General features: G+C 43.6%; 1 protein-coding gene and 1 long non-coding RNA gene across 7 annotated transcripts in view; one reads left to right on the forward strand and one right to left on the reverse strand.

Annotated features, from left to right (window-relative positions):
• ELMO1 (engulfment and cell motility 1) overlaps nucleotides 1–19,436 on the forward strand; it is a 504,161-nt gene that overhangs the window by 107,843 nt on the left and 376,882 nt on the right. The gene's annotated exons all lie outside the window — the stretch shown is intronic.
• LOC133365643 (uncharacterized) lies at nucleotides 10–8,755 on the reverse strand. Of its 3 annotated transcripts, none has more exons than XR_009758274.1 (4): nucleotides 8,651–8,755; nucleotides 1,683–1,783; nucleotides 1,141–1,198; nucleotides 10–89 (listed from the first exon to the last, which is right to left on the reverse strand). It is a non-coding gene; the product is annotated as an uncharacterized LOC133365643 (long non-coding RNA). The 3 variants fall into 3 exon arrangements; XR_009758275.1 differs by lacking the exon at nucleotides 8,651–8,755 and adding an exon at nucleotides 4,948–5,057; XR_009758273.1 differs by lacking the exon at nucleotides 8,651–8,755 and adding an exon at nucleotides 4,805–5,034.

Raw genomic sequence — 19,436 nt, forward strand, 5'->3', positions numbered from 1 at the left:
CTCTCGCTTACCTTGGCAACTGAGTATGCTCAGTTTGTTTCAGAGTTTCATAAAGTGCGATTATTTGTATTTTCACTGCTATAATCCAGCTGGAATGCAAATATTTGATTGAACAGTGTTATGCTTTTGTGCACAAATTAGGGGAGAAAGAAAAATAAAGCACAGTTTGCAGCAGGCCTGCACTTTCAAGCCGGTGTATTTTTCTTGTGTTTTTATGTGACCTGCTTTTGGGAGACTTTTTTATGTCCAAAAAGTGATATATGAATGATTTTATAAATAAACAAATATAAATAACTTTTATCTGTAGATTAGATACATTCAGGAAGAGCAGCTAGGAATGAAGCCTCCTTATTTCTACCCCCTCTCCCCATTTATTTATTTGGCACCTATCCCAAGGTGTCTTATCTTAAACAATACATTGCAATGATATCGGGACTGCTTCTTCCCTCTCTAGCACAATAGCATAGCTCTGGGTTAGTATCCCCTGCCTCTGGATTGCTGGACTATTTACTATTCAAGGACAGAAACTAAGGAGCTGTGACTCGTGCAGACACCTTGTTTCTTCCCCCGATCAGTCATCTGTTCTGCAGAAAGGAAAAAGCAGGAGTTGCTATGAGCTCTTTTCCTCTTACAGATCTCTGGATGGGGGTGTTTGAGGAAATTCAGGGCTTCTTATTTAGAACAAAGTAATAAGGTTCAGCTTTAGTGGCCAGTATTAAAGAACTCAAGAGTATGCAAATTTCATGTTGCACAGGCCCAGTGGTGGCTGGTGCCCACTAGACTTGATGGGGCTGCTGTGTGGGCATGGCCAATGAGGTCACGGCCAAGTTCTGTTTTCCCCCCATCCTCCTTCCTTGCAATCATACTGTGGACACTTAAACACTGCAGTTTTAATATTAATGAGCAGTTATTATTTATTTTATTTATTATTTATTGTATTTGTATACTGCCCCATAGCCGAAGCTCTCTGGGCAGTTTACAGTAACTAAAAACATTAAAAACAAATATACAAATTTAAAACACATCTTTTAAAAACAATTTAAAACACAATTTAAAAAATTTAAAACAATTTAAAAAACAATTTAACAGATCTTTAGCCCTAGGCTCACTCTCATGAGCGTGCACACAGTTAAGTCGTACCTCCTCAGTAGTAAACAGAAACCTAGATCTCTGCTCATTCAGTAATACTCTGCCAATCCTGTTTAAAAACACACACACAAAGTGAATGAGTTGCTGGAAACACAGATTTAGAAGCATGATAAAAGGCTTTAGTCCTATGCTTGCCCCACAGAACACAGTGGAGGTTTACTTACCTCTGAAACAGAAGAAGAGGATCATGTTAGTAACTAGCAGTGCTTGGAAAGTTCATTGTAAAAAAGGAACAAATAGTTCAGTTCAAGTTCATCCAAATGCACTTTTAATTCATAAAACTTTCTGACTGCTGCACACAAGACTGCTGCTCTCCCCCTGTGCCAACCCTTAAACCACACAAAGAACTCTCGTGAAGAATAAAAAGAAAAGAAAAGTGACATTTGGACAACTAGATAATATATTTTTAAATTAAAACATATTTAAAATTAGCATCTTTAATTGTATAAATGTAATGGTTAGAGTATTGGACTAGGACCTGGAAGACCAGGCTTCAATTCTATACCCACTTAAATGAACGCAGTGGGGCTTACCTCCAAGTAAAATGAATAGGATTATGTTAGCTGCTACAGCTAAATCATACCTCCTTCCTCAGTATAGGTAACCATTACATACGTTAGACTGTGCGTTGCTTCTATGGAGAAAACAGCAAATATTATATTCAGGAATATTATGTTTTATTTAAGCTATGCCTGACTTATTCTCTGGTATGCAGAGAGCCTCCCTGACCTGGAGCAATGTATTCAAGTATCAAGGACAATAGTCATTGGCTAAAGATTTCCAGAGTTTCTTTTTTCTTTTCTTTTAAAAAAAAATAACACCAGTCCTGTAAACGGTAAGCTCTTATTGCTCAGAGAAAAAGCTATGGTAGGTGGGAAAGACAAGAAGTCAAAATGTTAGAAAAAGGAGGCTTTCACACCATAAGATCAGTTTTAAATGCTGTAGCAGGAAGTTCCATAAGTTCCTCCAGGATTCTTCTGATGCAGGGACTCAGACATTCACACAAGGTATCTCTTTCTTGGTTTTTATAAAAGCCAGAACATTTTTTTAGAGGCCGTGTGCACGCACACACACACACATGCACACACACACAGAGAGTGAGTGAGTCCCCTCCTTATGGTAGGAGGGTAGCACTCCCTTTCTGCAATCCACAGCACCATTGGCTCCCAACCTTGCTGCGGAGTTTGAGCTCCCAGCTCCCCCCTCATACAGTCAGCGCAGGTTTCACTAACCCCACATGTATGCCCCACCTACCTCTGCTGTCCCTGTGTATGACATGCACGCTGTGTGTGCATGCCTGTCATCAACCATATTTTGATGCTAGCCAAACATTTTGGGGGACAGTTTGCCACAAAGAATCTCCCCGATGAATAGGGCCAATACAGCCTATGGAGAAATATTTGGCAGTAATAAACCCAGAAGTTGAGCAATGAACTGACAGTGATATACTGCTGATTTCAAAAACTGGTAGGCTGGCTAGTCATAGAAAAGAAAAAAAGATGATGTGGTTGCTGCTGCTTTAAGGTGGTGCTTGCAAAAGAAGGGGAAAGTAACTGAGTTTGCAAATACATGCAACTGATTGGCTCAGATTGAAATGCATGCCTCTGAGCATTGGGGAGGCTCTCCATAGTCCTTCCCCAATGCTATCAAACTGAGGGACTCCTCCTGATTAATTGGAGCTTATTCTATGGGGAATAAAATCAAAATGAAGGTGCTGGGGGACCTCTGCCCTCCCTAAACCACTCCTATTAGAATTTATCATCATCATCACCATCATCACCACCACCACCATCATCATCATCCCTGCAGACAGGAGTGGGACCATAGCAATGAATGTGATTGGCTGTGCTATCCAAAGACCGGTAGTGTGGTGGCAAATTCAGGTCCCTTCATAATAGTCACACCACACCCCCTCACACCCACGTCCTCTTCTAAGATTATGCAACCTTCTAAGATTATTTTATTTATTGAATTTATATCATGCCCTTACAAGAAACCCAGGGTGGCAATACCATAAAATTGTATTTTATTCAATAAAAATAAGCTTTCAGTCTCTGTGGTTGACAAATGAGTTGTCTGGACACCAGGAATCCCTGTGGTCCTAAAGAGCTGCTGTTTCCCACATCCTTGCACTTAGGTAGTGGTTTCTGTCTCCTTATAATCTCCATTTGAGATCAGGTACACTTTATAATTTATTTTGTGTAGATTCAACTACACAGTAAGTGTGGGTAGATGTTAAAAAATCCCATGGCAAACATGTTTATTCAAAGAAGCAAGTCTGTTTGTGTTTGATGGGTCTTACTCCCAGGTAAGTGAGTACAGGATTATAGCCTAGGCTTTCTTGTGAGGAAGGGGCAGAGAAGGTGTAAGGGCCCCTTGTATACACCAACCTGAGAATAGGCACACTTGAATACAATTGGGACTTATGCACTCATAAACACACATTAATCATGCTAGATTGGTTGAAGCCTGGAGGTGTACTAAGGGGGGTAGGGGTTAGAGAGAAAAACATGTCCCTTCCTTTATAAAGATGCATTAGGGAAGCAAAGTTTGATGCCTATGACACAAGCATTAAGACTGCAATCCATGTCTACTCAGAAGTAAGCTCCATTGGTTCAGTGGGACTTACTCCCAGGTAAATATGTATTGAATTGCAGCCTCAATCCCCCTTTGCAGCCATTTTCAACCTCCTTATGTATCTTCACAAGCCTGTGAAGTAGGTTGGGCCCAAGGGCACCAAATGAACTTTATGAGTGAGTGGGGATTTCCAATCCTTTTTGCTCAAAAATGAAAAAGAAAAGAAAAAATCTGTAGTTACTGTGAAGTATTAATAGATAACCACAACAAATGAATCAGTGCTTGATTTTTAACTATATAAATCTTGACTTTATCCCAGCATACACGTCTGAACAGAATTGCCGTAAATCTTAAATCACATGCAACCCTCTCCATCTGAAATACAATACCTGATTGTGCACTGAATGTAGCATTATCTACCTAAGATCAGCAGGTTAAAGATCTAGAATAACATAACTCCACCTCCCCAACAGAAACATCCAGACTCGCACGGAGGTATATGGACCTGCGCACACGCACGCATACCCCTCCCCCAACTTATTTTTCTCTCTCTTTCCCTCCCTAACTCCTGGCTTTGGGCTGGAACAACCCCCCCCCCCCATTTTTGCATTTTGTTAAAAAAACAAGTTAGTGATACACTTTCTGTGCTCCAAAAGAGTATGGTACCAATCTGAGAAGGTTTCTAATTACTGCTTTAGAGGGGAGCTCCCCCCCCCTACAATCAGTCGTATGAGATTTCATTTGCATTGTCAGAGTTTTCTGATGATCCTTCTACAGTTGTTATTGAGATACACACTTACCTGGTAGTAAGCCCCACTGAATGCAGTGCAACTTACTTCTGAGTAAGCATGTATATAAATGGGCTGAAAGGCTGCCATCCAAGGCACTTCTCTGTCTCTGTCTCTCTCTCTCTCTCTCATGCACGCACGCATGCTCGCTCGCTCGCTCACACTCGCACACACACACACGCTCGCTCGCTCGCTCACACTCGCACACACACACTCTTGAACAATCTCCTCCCCCCCCCCACAAAAAAAACAACTCCTCCTCCTTGGGGCAAAGAAAAGGGAGCACTCACTGGCAGACAACACCATCTTCAGCATGCAAGGACCCATATACTGCTCCATACTTCCCTGCACAGCCTTTTTAAAAAGCAAGCCCCAATCACTCCCCCAAAGCGTGCTGCTGGCTGGCAGCCTGAGCTTGTAAGAAAGTAAGTACTTGGGCTTGGCTGTCCACCCTCCTCTCTGTGTAAACTTCTATATCCCAGGTCCTCATGACTCTTCTTTCCCAAGGTAACCAGGAAAGGCTCACTCAGCAGTTGGGAATTGAGCAACTTGATTGGCTGTAAAGACAGAGGGATGCCGGGAGGGGGCCGTCTGCAAAAAAAGTAACTGGACTGTGTCCCCTTTGCATAAACACATCTGCCAAAGACAATTGACCAGAACAAAAGATGGACAGAAACAAGTCCAAAGTGTCTCTAAATGTGAGGTACCATATTGAATATGAATGTAAGGAACAGAGAAAGGACACTGGGTTATAGGTAATGTATTGAATGTGAATGTAAGGAACAGAGAAGGGGCTGGGCTGTAAAGTTTGGGGCTTTAGGGTGGGCAGTGTTCCACCTGCCTTAGTGAGGGGTCTCCACTGCACAGGCCACTCATTCAGCAGAAATCCTCAACATGATTAAGAGTTCTCTATATTTCAAAAGCATATGTATCACAATTGTTGGTTCAATAAAAGGTACTGCTTTGTTGATTTAAAAAAAAAATAATGGTTGTGACAATGGCAACTAATATCTCATCTGTGATGTGAACTTCTTCCACCTATTGAGGCGATCTCTTCTGGCTGATCTGATCAAGTGGCAAAGACCTGTCTGGCCACTGTATCATTTCAGCATTGAGCAGCTCCAAAGAGAGGGAGTGTCCACCCACCTCTATGCTGAAGGTGCCCCTCCTAGGGCAAAATGAGAGGATGTTCCAGGGCCTCAATGTCATTGCAGAGGGCTCTTGAGTATCCTCTCATTTTGTGCTGGGTTTGGTGAGTGGAAAGTGGCCCATGAGGTTTGGCCAAGTGATAGTTTGGATCCTACCTTAGGACCCAGTAGTGCATTGCTGGTTTTGTGTTTTCCAAAAAACAAATGAACAGTTCATCCTGATGCATATTACAAAGTGTTTTGCTCCCTGGTTTCTTGTGAAATACATTCAGGATTCTAACTGACAGTTTTGAATCACTAAAATTCTGACGTGCAAGCTACACTGAGGTTCACGCTAAAATATGTCATATTTTTTAAAAATTCTGGAGCTAAACTGCAAACCCTCTAGACTATTTGCAGTTTATCACCGGTTGGGTCAGAGGGCTTATTTTAGCAAATTTTAATATTAAATACTTTACATGTCAAGAGCTGTAGTGCTAATTTAGTTAGTGCCAAAATATGCAGAAATAAAACATTAATCATACAACTTAAGATGTAACTGATAGTGCTGGGCAGCATAATAGTCAGCATAATACTTCTTCACAGTATTTAATTTCTTTCACCAGGGCAGTCTTAAATAAATAGTGCATTTTAGTTTTAAAATATTTCTTGGCCTGTCCAGATGAAAAGTTATTTGGTTCCTTGTCAGAATTTATCCTTCTGCAAACTCTAGAAGGCTGCTTTGTGCTGGTCACCTTATGCATGGTGCATGTAATCTCATTTGATGACTTGCAGCTCAGCATGTGAACTACTTCTATCAAAAAGCCATGTGATGTGATACGAAAATTTTGTCATTGACGGCTTTCTCATAAAACAGGACATAAGTTTACTGTAGTAACTGAATGATGTATGAACATACAACTGTGAATTCTCCTTCGGAGCTGCTTTGCATATGACAGTCTTGTATGGCAGGAATTGGAATAGGAAGCACAAGGCCAAGGAAAAGTGGTAAAACAGTAAACATTTGGGGGTGCCCCCGGTCCTCCTTTCTTCCAACCAACCAACCCTATCCCAGGTATTTTCATGGAGGAATAAGCCCTTCTGGGAGAATTTGGTATGTTGTTGTTGTTGTTGTTGTTGTTGGGTGTATGTGTTTATGTTTTGTTTGCATTTTGGCAAGAAAAGCACAGATTTTTGTAATGCCATTAATCTGTATTGAACACATACAGAGACTCTACTCTCATTTAGAATATTTATGCTGCAGGGAGAACTTGAATTCTGCCTATAGGCTGTCTTGAACCACCCAAATAAGAAAATAAATATGTGAGAGCATTAAATGCCATTAGTATTACTCAGATGCCTGTGACTACTGTTTCATTTTTTTTACTGTTTACCGGTTGAGTGTGGGAGAAATGCCAAGGGTCATGATGACTGTTTCATGGACTTAGCTGAATGGTGAATAGATGGCTTCAACAAGAGGGATTTCTGAACTTTCACATGCTAGGATTTGGACTTCTTAGGAGAGGCAAACCTATTATTTTCTCAAGAGTAGTGGAAAGAAAAGTGTTAGTGCTTTTTAATTGCTTAAATGCAGAGCTTGGAAGATTACTTTTAAAAAGTAATAAATTACAGTTTCAGTTGCATGGCCCAAAAAAGTAGTAATTACTGTTACAATTACAATCGCTCTAAAAGTAACTGATTGCTTTACTTTTTCTCAAAAGTAATCACTACAGTTACATTTCAGTTACTTTAAAAAAAACACCTACAACGTGCTGGCCTTGGCTGCTGCACATCTAAGTAGCCTAAAACAACATTAAAAATAAACACACACATACAGAGGTAGTAGAATAATTCTTTTTATCCATAAGATAGCGATGGTGGTCTCTTTGCTGGTAAAGGAGGTGGGGAGGGAGGCTGACGCCACTACTCAGATCTTTGCATGTCAAACCAAGTGCAACCCCCCCCCTCAGCTAGCAGGCATAATCTCTCTCATTTAACCACCTCCTGATCCCTGTCCTGCCACCAATAAGGGACACTCACCCAAGCAAACATTTCCCCCTGAGATGCAAAAAAGTTAAAATACTGCAAATGCGGCACAGTAGCCAGAGAGGGTGGTGGAGGCCATTTAGTGTGCCAAAACATGTCATCTTTCCCCTCCGCAGTTCTTTATCTCCGTTCTGCTGCTGCCTCCTTCTCCTTTATCCATGTTCTTGCCCTCCTGCTCCTTTTCCACTCCACTCCATTTTTTAAACAATTGTTTTCTCCACTCCACCCTGTCTCACTCTCCACCTCCTCCCTTGTTGTCTCCTGCCCACCCACAGACCATGATGATAATGAAAGTTAAGGAGGAAAGCACAAAAGCAGGACTACAGCTGAACATCAGGAAGACTAAATAATGACAACAAAAGATTTATGTAACTTTAAAGTTGACAATGAGGACATTGAACGTGTCAAGGATTATCAATACCTCGGCACAGTCATTAACCAAAATGGAGACAATAGTCAAGAAATCAGAAGAAGCCTACGATTGGGGAGGGCAGCTCTGAGAGAACTAGAAAAGGTCCTCAAATGCAAAGATGTATCACTGAACGCTAAAGTCAGGACTATGGTATTCCCAGTCTCTATGTATGGATGTGAGAGTTGAACAGTGAAAAAAGCTGATAAGAGAAAAATCAACTCATTTGAAATGTGGTGTTGGAGGAGAGTTTTGGGCATACCATAGACTGTGAAAAAGACAACCATTATAACCACGGGACTTTCTGGAGCTGTTATTGCAAATAAATAGTCTGAATGCCAGCACTCCCCCTAGGCTCCTAGATCTGAGGCTTTGATTTGTAAGTTTGACAATTTGATTTAACGTCAGTTCACAAAAGCACCAAACATGCAGATAAAAGCTGGCTGCAGGATCCCCAGTTCCAGTCTCACTTAATGGTCCTCGATAAGTCATTTGAAATCTGCTATATTAATGAAGCATTATTGCCGGATACCCCAATATCACCACACACTTACATATGCGAAGGCAACTCCAGATCCATAGCCCAACCACCTCTTTCAGATCTGTCTACTACTTCAACACTTTCAATAAGCTGGGAGCCTCCAGACAGAGAGCTCATATCTCAGTAGCAGAGGATATGTGTTTCATGCGCTGAGGTCCTAAGTTCAATCCCTGACAGTTAAGAGGATCTCAGATGACAAAGCTAGCAAAAGCCCTTGGCCTGAGCGGCTGCCAGTCACAGGCAGTAATACTGGGCTGGATGAGCCGCTACTCTGATTCAGAATAAAGCAGCCTGCTATGTTCAGAAAACATGTTCAGCCCGAGGCATCTCCTTTCAAATCCACAGAACTTTCCAAACATGATCCACACACTCTCCTCTATGAAGAATTCAGTACCTGACAGAACTTTCTGGGTTTTTAGGACCCAAACAAAACATCCATAATTCCTCCTTCATTCAGAACCTGGAGAACTAACAGTCTACCCTATTCATGTTTACTCAGAAGCAAGCCTCATTCCCAATCCATCTGTCCGTGACCATTTGTGGGGAAGAAAGCAAATATTTCACCAGAGAGCAGGAGAGTTTTTTGGAGGGCGGGGGTGTGTGTGTCAAGAGTTCTATAACAAGAGCATTAAGTTCAATTAGACTTGCTTCCAAATAAGCATACTTATGATTCCAGTCACCATGCAGCCCAATCCTATGTATGTTTAGTGAGATCAATGTAACTTAGTCCCCTGAGTGTGTTTAGGCCTGTGCACTAAGTACTGCGAACCAATCCTATGCATTCTAATTTTTTTTATGCTCAGAAGTAATCCACCAAATTGACCTCCATATCCAGTTTTAGATGGTAAGCTCCTCCAGGCAGGCACCTGTCCTATGCCTTAATATGCACAGTGTTGTTACCTAAAAAAAGTAAGGCTCACCAGTGAAGCATGCATAGCAGAGAGAGAGGGGGTGGGGGGGCGGCAGGGCAAATGAGTGAGCAGGGGGCAGGCAGGGGCAGAGAGAGGGGGTGGGGGCAACAGGACGAGTGAGCAAGTGGGCAGGCCGGGGGAAGAGCAGGAGTGGGGGGCAGAGTGATTGAGTGAGTGAGCGAGGAGGGCAGGCAGGGGAAGAGCGGGGTGGGGGGCAGGTCGATTGAGCCAGTGGGGAAGGCAGGCAGGGGGAGAGAGCGGGGTGGGGGGGCAGGGGAAAGAGAGCGGGCTGGGGGGGCAAGCGAGCAGGGGAGAGAGTGGGGGTGGAGGGTGACACATACACACCATCATCACTCATGTCCATTCTGCTGCTGCCTTGTCCTCTGTCATCCTTGCCCTGGCTTTATTATTTATTTATTTATTTATTTATTCAATTTATATACCGCCCCATAGCCGAAGCTCTCTGGGCAGTTTACAACAGGTAAAAAAATCTAACATACAATTAAAACCTCATATTAAGCAGTTTAAAAATAAGATTAAAAATATCAAGAATTAAAACATAATTAAACACACACTAAAATGCATATTGAAAACTACTAAAATGCTGAAAATGCCTGGGAGGAAGGTTTTTATCTGACGCTGAAAGGATAATAATGTTGGCGCCAGGCGTATCTCATCAGGAAGAATATTCCATAGTTCGGGGGCCACCACTGAGAAGGCCTGTTTTCTTGTTGTCACCTTCCGGGCTTCTTTCTGAGTAGGCACCTGGAGGAGGGCCTTCGATGTTGAGCGCAGTGTGCGGGTAGGTTCATATCTGGAGAGGCGTTCCATCAGGTATTGTGGTCCCATGCCGTACAAGGCTTTATAGGTCAAAACCAGCACCTTGAATCGAGCCCGGAAACATATAGGCAACCAGTGCAGGCGGCCAGAATTGGTGTTATATGTTCGGACCGCCTGGTCCCAGTTATCAGTCTGGCCGCTGCATTTTGCACGAGCTGCAGTTTCCGATCCGTCTTCAAGGGCAGCCCCACGTAGAGTGCATTGCAGTAGTCTAATTTAGAGGTTACCAGAGCATGGACAACTGAAGCAAGGTTTTAACTGTCCAGATAGTGGCGTAGCTGGGCCACCAACCGAAGCTGGTAGAACGCACTCCGTGCCACCGAGGCTACCTGAGCCTCCAGTGACAGGGATGGATCTAAAAGAACTCCCAGACTACGAACCTGCTCCTTCAGGGGGAGTGCAACCCCATCCAGAACAGGTTGTACATCCACCATCCGGTCAGGGGAACCACCTACTAACAGCATCTCAGTCTTGTCTGGATTGAGCTTCAATTTGTTCGCTCTCATCCAGTCCATTATCGCAGCCAGGCATCGGTTCAGCACCTTGAGAGCCTCACCTGATGAAGATGAAAAGGAGAAGTAGAGCTGCGTGTCATCAGCATACTGGTGACAACACACTCCAAAACTCCTGATGACAGCACCCAGCGGCTTCATGTAGATGTCAAAGAGCATGGGAGACAGAACTGACCCCTGTGGAACTCCATATTGGAGAACCCAGGGTGCCGAGCAATGCTCCCCAAGCACTATCTTCTGGAGACGACCCGCCAAATAGGAGCAGAACCACCGCCAAGCAGTACCTCCAACTCCCAAATCCGCAAGTCTTCCCAGAAGAATACCATGGTCGATGGTATCAAAAGCCGCTGAGAGATCAAGGAGAATCAACAGAGTTACACTCCCCCTGTCTTTCTCCCGGCATAAGTCATCATACAGGGCGACCAAGGCCGTCTCCGTGCCAAAACCGGGCCTGAAACCCGATTGAAATGGATCCAGATAATCGGTCTCATCCAAGAGTGTCTGGAGCTGGTCCGCAACCACTCTTTCTAGAACCTTGCCCAGGAATGGGACATTCGCTACCGGCCTATAATTATTAAGATTTTCTGGGTCCAGGGAAGATTTCTTCAAAAGTGGTCTCACTACTGCCACCTTCAGGCAGCCTGGGACCTCTCCCTCACACAGTGAGGCATTAATCACTTCCCTGGCCCAGCCGGCTGTTCCATCCCTGCTAGCTTTTATTAGCCAAGAGGGGCAAGGGTCCAGAACCGAAGAGGTCGCACGCACCCGTCCAAGCACCTTGTCAACGTCCTCAAGCTGCACCAATTGAAACTCATCCAAAAAATCATGACCAGGCTGTGCTCTGGATACTTCATTTGATCCAACTGGTATAACATTGGAGTCTAAGTCCTGACAGATGCAAGAGATTTTATCCTGGAAGTGCCTAGCAAATTCATTACAGTGTGCTTCAGATGGTTCTACCGTGTCCCCAGGGCCAGAATGTAATAGCCCTCTGACAACTTTAAAAAGCTCCGTCGGACGGCAGATAGAAGATTTAATAGTGGCAACAAAATATTGTTTTTTTGCTGCCCGTACTGCCCCTAAATACATCTTGGTATAGGCACTTACCAGTACATAATTGCATGCATCAGGAGTTCGTCTCCATCTGCACTCAAGCCGTCTCCTATTCTGTTTCATTGCTCTCAGCTCTGAAGTATACCATGGAGCTGTATGAGCTCTACATAGGAGAGGGCACACAGGAGCGATCATGTCAACTGCCCGGGTCATTTCAGCATTCCACAGTTCGACCAGGGTTTCAACAGGAGCGCCAGTCCTATCAGCCGGAAAACTCCCCAGAGCCTTTTGAAAACCATCCGGATTCATTAGTCTCCGGGGGCGGACCATCTTAATGGGTCCTCCACCCTTGCAGAGGGGAAAAGCCGCTGTAAGTCTAAACCTCAACAAGCAGTGCTCTGTCCATGACAAAGGGGCTGATGTAAGACTCCCTACATTCAGATCACCATCTCCATGTCCAGTTGTGAAAATCGGGTCTAGAGTATGCCCTGCCACATGTGTTGGGCCAGTAGCATATTGGGACAGCCCCATGGTCGTCATGGAAGCCATGAAGTCCTGAGCCGCCCCAGATAAGGCGGCCTCGGCGTGGATGTTGACATCCCCCAGCACCAACAGTCTGGGTGATCTCAACAATACATCTGAGATCACCTCCGTCAGCTCAGTTAGGGAGTCTGTGGGGCAGCGGGGTGGATGGTACACCAACAGAATCCCCAATCTGTCCCCCTGATCCAACACAAGGTGCAAACACTCCAGACCAGTAATTGTATGGACATGGTGCTTGGAGAGAGAGATGGAACTCTATAGACTACAGCAACCCCCCCTCCCCGGCCCTCAGATCTACCCTGATGCTGAACCAAGTACTCCGGTGGGCACAGCTGGGAAAGACTAACTCCTTCCTGCTCACCCACCCAGGTCTCCGTTATACACGCCAGATCAGCTGCCTCATCCACAATTAAATCGTGGATGAGAGAGATCTTATTATGTACCGATCTGGCATTTAGGAGCAGCATCCGGAGATCGGAGAGCTGGCTGATAGGACAACCAACAAACCTATGGGTGTGTGGAGGACCGGAACCCAGGGCCGAGTTCCCCTCACCTGGCAAGTCCTCCACACAACGTCATATCTCCCTCTACCCGTCACTACACTAATTGGGGCCTCCTCAAATCTTCCCAGTCGACTTTGACTCCTCTCTCCCAGGCACATGATGCAAACCCCCACAACACATGTTCACACCATACACACCCCCACATAAAAAGGGCCACTACAAAGTCACTCTTTCTCTAGCAAGGACTCGTCGCTGGGGAAATGTGTCGAGCCAACTTCCTTAAAAATGGGCAGCATCGCCACCAGCTGCTTCCTGCTCCGTTGAAAATGGCCTAGCCGTTGTCCTCATCCACCAAGTAGTCGAAAAAGACACGAACAATATACGGCAGGTACTGCAAGTCCAGCTGTAGCTCCTGCCCGCGGATCTCAAGCGTTAAAGCAGCTCGACGGACATCAACCAGATCGTCTAGGCGCCGAGTCCTGTTGGTCTACACAAAAAACAATGCTGGAAAATCCAGCGCTAGAGGATAGGACCCCGTGTCGATTCGTCGGTTCCCTGATGTGGGCGGCAGACAGCTGCACGAAGTAGAAAGCAGGAAGCGGGAGTCCTTCTCCCCGCCTGACTGCTCCCCAAAGGCGGCGTCCAGAAACAACGCAGTGCACGAAACGCTCCCTGCTTGGCGCCGCTTGGAGCCGTGGGGAGGGACGACGACCAAACCGGGCAAAAAATGCCTCTCCACTGCCTCCAGAACTGCCTCCAAGACCCCCCCTGAGCCGCGTCGCCCACCAGCAAGGGCGGGGCAGACGAACCGTCGGGCGGAAAGCCCCCAGGAAAAGCCGCAAGGCCCGCACTCCCTCCGACTCAGTCAGGCCCAGACGACACAGGAGGGATTCCCCAAGCCGCCCCACCTGCGACTGCAAGGCACCACAAACGTTGAGGTGTTTTTCTTCGTCAAACATTTATCCGGTGTTTTGCTAGTTTGCTAGTTTTGCTAGTTTTTGCGAGGTTGTTTGCAGAGCTCTCAGCTTAACGTCTTACTCATTCGCCATCTTTGTTGGGAGCTTAATATTTAGGTGTGGGAGCTTTCTCCTCAACCGTCCATTTTTTTCTCTCCTGCGCTCCACCACCCTCTGCCTCTTCACTTCCTCCCTTGTGCCTTCTGACACAGAGCACGAGGGAAGAGTGAGGCTGTGCAGAAGCCCAGTGTGAAGCACATGTCTTCTGTCCACCAATCACAGGAACAGAAGATTTCTGCTTGCTCTCCCCCAAGTAAGTCCAAACGTAACACTGGAAACGTTACGATTGCTGCTAAAAAGTAGGGAAATTGCTAGTAGTTCTGTTACTTGTAAAATGTAATGGTTACCCACTTGTTACTTTAAAAAGTAATACATTACAAGTAACTCCTTATTTCTAACGAGTTACTTCCAAGCTCTGCTTAAATGTCTTCCTAAGTTGTGCCTACTGTCTTGATAGCCCTTCTCCATAACTTTGTATGAATGCACACATGGTGATTGGGGAATGTTAATGTTTAGGTAGTACTATCATTTTAGTTAGTCTATTTCTTGATTAAGAAAAAACATTCTATGTAGTACACATTTTAAAATTGTTTTTGAGACTTGCTCTGATGGGCCAGAATTTTATTTAATTAAATGTGAATTTTGGAATGTGAATACCAAACGTTTTTAATGGGATCCTTGTTAATTTATGTATTCATTTTGCTCAACTTGGGAGATATTTAAAAATAAAAAATTCTGATTTAATCTAATTAATTTGGAATCCTAATGACATCCTGCCATAGTCTCCTATCATCTTTTTCATTTCTGAGAATGCCACTTTGGGTTCAGGTAGTATCAGTGCAATATCATCTGTCAACCTGTCATGAGAGGTTGATCTAGAGATGGTATGGACAAGAATGTTTTTGAGATGATGCTGTGATGGAACACAAGTCATGTGATTGCCAGTTTTCTTTCTGAAAGGATCCCTATAAATATGATCCTTATTTGATCCTGTTTGATCCTTGTAAATATAGTTAACAGTACAAAAAAATTAAGCCTCAGCTGATAGCTGTGAAAAGCTTGCTTCTTTGGTTCAAGAGGGTTATGAACTGATACAATTTCATACTCCTAGGTAATTAATTCCATATATAATTCCACAGTTGGAGGCAGTATGGTTCAGAATACCAGTTGTTGGAAACCCAAGGGTGTAATGACGGGGGGGGGATAAGGGCATTGTCCCTCAATGATAATTCTGGCCCCCAATGAAATTTTCCTTCAGTTCCCAAATTTCTAGCATTGCAGTAACTTAAAACTTCAGTTGAGCTTTTAGAAATACAGTTTAGGCATCGAAAGAGAGGGGCAGGGCAGAGTTACCAAGGGAATGCGAACAAAGCAAATATAAGAGTTAAGGATGTGAATGAAGTGAACACAAATCTTGATGGATGGGGGAGGGAGTTGGCAAACCTAAGGGTTTGCAATTGGAGGAAGAAAAGGTAGAAAGGATAGTCTTGTTATGCACTGCAGAACATCTCCCCCCTCCTCTGTAATGCTCAGCCAATCTCTGATGTTGGCGGATGATATTAGTACATATGGTGGGTGTGCCTAGGCTTTTGGGCCTAGACTGTGCAGCAGCCTAGCCGAGTCCAGGGCAGGACCTGAGAAGAAGCAGAGAGATGTGTGAGCTGGCTCTCCAATGCCCAGGAAGCCTAATGGGACCTTACTAGCTTAGCCCAGGCAATGGGGAGCTGGAATATTGTGTGCGCATGCATGTCTGAGGGGCCTTTCTTCCCTAGTTTTTTTAAAAAGTTGAAAAATATATCCTTTCAATCCTTTCAAGTTGGTTCCATTTCAAAATGGGTTTGTAGAGTATAATGTGGCAAAGTCTTAGTTGCAACAGTTTTAGACCTTCATCTTTCAACAAGCTTTTTAAATATAGGCCTTATCCTAGTATACATCTGTGCTGGAACTGTTTTTAAATATATTTTTGAGATGTTTCCTTGTTTGTTTGTTATTTGATTGATATCCCGCCCTTCCTCCCAGTAGGAGCCCAGGGCGGCAAACAAAAGCACTAAAAACACTTTAAAACATCATAAAAGTAGACTTTAAAATATATTAAAACAAAACATCTTTAAAAACATTTTTTTAAAAATAAAAAAGCTTTAAGAACATCTTTTTTTTAAAAAAAGTTTAAAAATCTATTTTTTTTTTTTAAAAAAAGAAGGCTTAAAAACATGTTAAAAGCAATTCCAACACAGACGCAGGGTGGGATAAGATCTCAGCTTGTTGAAAGAGGAAGGTCTTCAATAGGTACCAAAAAGATAACAGAGATGGCGCCTGTCTAATATTTAAAGGGAGGGAATTCCACAGCGCAGGTGCCGCCACACTAAAGGTCCGTTTCCTATGTTGTGCAGAATGGACCTCCTGATAAGATGGTATCTGCAGGAGGCCCTCACATGCAGAACGCAGTGATCAACTGGGTATATAAGGGATAAGACGGTCTTTCAGGTATCCTGGTCCCAAGCTGTATAGGGCTTTGTACACCAAAACTAGAATATTGAACTTATCCCGGTAGCTAATAGGAAGCCAGTGCAATTCTTTCAACAGTGGAGTGACATATTGACAATGTCCTGCCACAGGGTTTTCATATGTTTTTAAAAATGCTTTGTTCTAATATGTTTTAAAGTTTTTTGTTTTAAAGTTGTTTTAAACTGTTTTTAGTGTTTTTGTTTGATGCCCTAGGCTCCTTCTGGGAAGTAGGGCAGGATATAAATTTAATAAATAAATAAATTAGACCTCTACCTAACTGTGCAAATGATCATTATAAATAATTCACTAATAGGCAAAAAACCTTGCGGTTTAAGAATGTACCTATAGCCCACAGCTATTTCTACCAAACTTTAAAAAGCAGGGAAATTGGGCAGCTATAGTGAATGCACCAGGGGAGCAGGAGACCTGAACTCCTCTCTGAGATATTGTACTGCCCTACAAAGTTGTCAAAATGCAAACACAATTTGGGTTGGCCTTTCACAGTCCAATCCACTTGCTGTGTAGCTTGGAAGAATTTGGTAACATGTGCCTCACAGAGCATGGAAAAGTTACTTTTTTGAACTACAACTCCCATCAGCCCAATCCAGTGGCCGTGCTGGCTGGGGCTGATGGGAGTTGTAGTCCAAAAAAGTAACTTTTCCAAGCTCTGGGCCCTCTGAGCATATGGTGAGTGGTGGCAACACCTGTAATCAGCCCAAATAATAGAAAGAAGATATGTCCTGTGCTGATCTTGTTTTAGCTGGGAGGAAGCAACATTATTAAGACAGTTGATATAGTTCAGATGGTCACTTTAAATATGTCTGATTTACTTTGCAATTTTAGTGAAGTTTCCTATAGGAAATCATTTTCTTTTGTTTTTGTTTCTATGAATATGTGAAGTACAGCAACACTTTGCAAAATTTATACTAAAAAAACTCCAAACATAATTGTGGAATAATGGCACTGACTTCTGCAAAATAGTCTCCAGTGGACCTCAGAAGTGTCTCAATTTGCACAAGATAAAACAATGGGAGGTGAAATATATTCTAGCAAAATTCTAGGTGTGCTCTATGTTTTTAATTGATCGTGAACACCTTGCCTTAAATAAAATGGTTTAAACATAACAGGGTGAAAACTTGCATCCTCTTTTTTCCAACAACTAGAGTCATTGCTAAAGTAGCAGCATATTGTAATCAGTCTGATTTTACATTAAACTGCAGTTTCAGGTCCAACTGTTAATGCTTAGGATAGGTGAAACTGACCACAGGGGATGGGGAAGGGAGGAGGGAGGGGTGGAAAGGCAGAGGGGAGGGCTGCGATGGGAGCAGGCAGGAGGGGGAGGGGATGAGAAGGACAGATGTGGTCGTTTGCATGTTTATTGAGTTCAGTGGGATTTACTCCCGTGCAGTCATGCTTAGGATAGGTAAAACTGACTGGGGGGGAGGGACGGAGGGCTGGAGTGGGCAGGGAAGGTGGAAGAAGGAAGAGGGGAGGAGAAAGGGAGAAGAAAGGGGAAGGAGGGAAAAGGCAGGTCTGATCATTTGTATGATTATTGAGTTGAATCGGATATACTCCTATGCAATCATGATTAGGATAGGTAAAACTGACCAGGCTGGGCCTGCCAACCAAGGCATCTTCTGTATCTTTCACAGTTGGGCAGGGGGAAGGGAGAATTCTACCTTGTGGTTTTTCCCATTACAATGTTGCAAGAACACCTGCACTTGGCTGACTTTCTCTTCTCCTAAAGATACAGGATCAGTCTCAGGCCCTGAACCTGGCAACCCTACCTCCCACCCAAATGTAAAACACAGCTGTCCCTGGCCACATCCACACCAGGCCTCTATTACACTTTGGTCAATCATTATTTATTTATCTATTTATTTATCTATTTATTTAGTGTATTTATATACCGCCCCATAGCCGAAGCTCTCTTGGCGGTTTACAATAACTAAAAACATTAAAACCAAATATACAAATTTAAAATCACATCTTTTAAAAACAATTTAAAACAATTTATCATGGCTTCTCTCAAAGCCATGGCTCAAAGCCAATCATGGCTTCTCTCAAAGAATCCTGGGAAGTGTAGTTAGTGAAGGGTGCTGAGGGTTGCTAGAAGACACCCTGTTCCTCTCACAGACTGGCTGACTGTTAAACCATTCTCTCAGGGGAATAGGAGTCTCCTCTCAGCACCTTTCACAAACTACACTTCCCAGGATTATTTGAGGGAAGCCATGACTGTCTCAAGTGAAATCAAGTCTGGTGTGGGTGTGGCCCTCTTATTAGCCAAGCCCAGCAGCTGTGAGGCTTTTAGAACACTGACAGTTGGTCCTTACTGAGCATGCCCCACGTTATAATAGGTTTCCAGCCAAAATTTCTTAAATTAATTAAAAATCAACCAGGCATTTTTTTAACTTTTAAACTGCAGTAGATGAAGGTCAGAGTATGGGGCAAGGTCAGTATTAGGATTACAGGTACTCTGTGAACATGGCTGATTTTTAATGAATTTCAACAGATTATGAGAACTCGCAGAAAAAAGTCCAAAAGGGCTCTGAGTTTACAGGTATTTTTTCTCTTTTTAGACTTTGAACTCTCGATTCTCTCTGACTATTTTGTGTATCGCCATGAAAATTGAGAGTGTTGTTAAGCAAGCATTTCTGAGTTCAGAACTATAAGTTTTGTAAGGTTTTGTTTTGAAATGAGCTTATGGGAAGCATCAGAATGGCATGCGGGGGTATTTTCCATTTAACATTGCGGAATGTGAAAAATCCCCGCTGACTATAGTATACAGCCACTCTTGTGGCTGTATAATTCACCTTATTTAACTTTTCTCATGCAAACTTACGTACTATCAAAATTGGATGTGTGATATTTGCTGGTAGAGCCAGCAGAAGCAGTGTTAGCCAGCTGGGCCAGTGC

This window comes from Rhineura floridana, chromosome 10 (genome assembly GCF_030035675.1).
Source record: "Rhineura floridana isolate rRhiFlo1 chromosome 10, rRhiFlo1.hap2, whole genome shotgun sequence".
Classification (NCBI taxonomy): domain Eukaryota; kingdom Metazoa; phylum Chordata; class Lepidosauria; order Squamata; family Rhineuridae; genus Rhineura; species Rhineura floridana.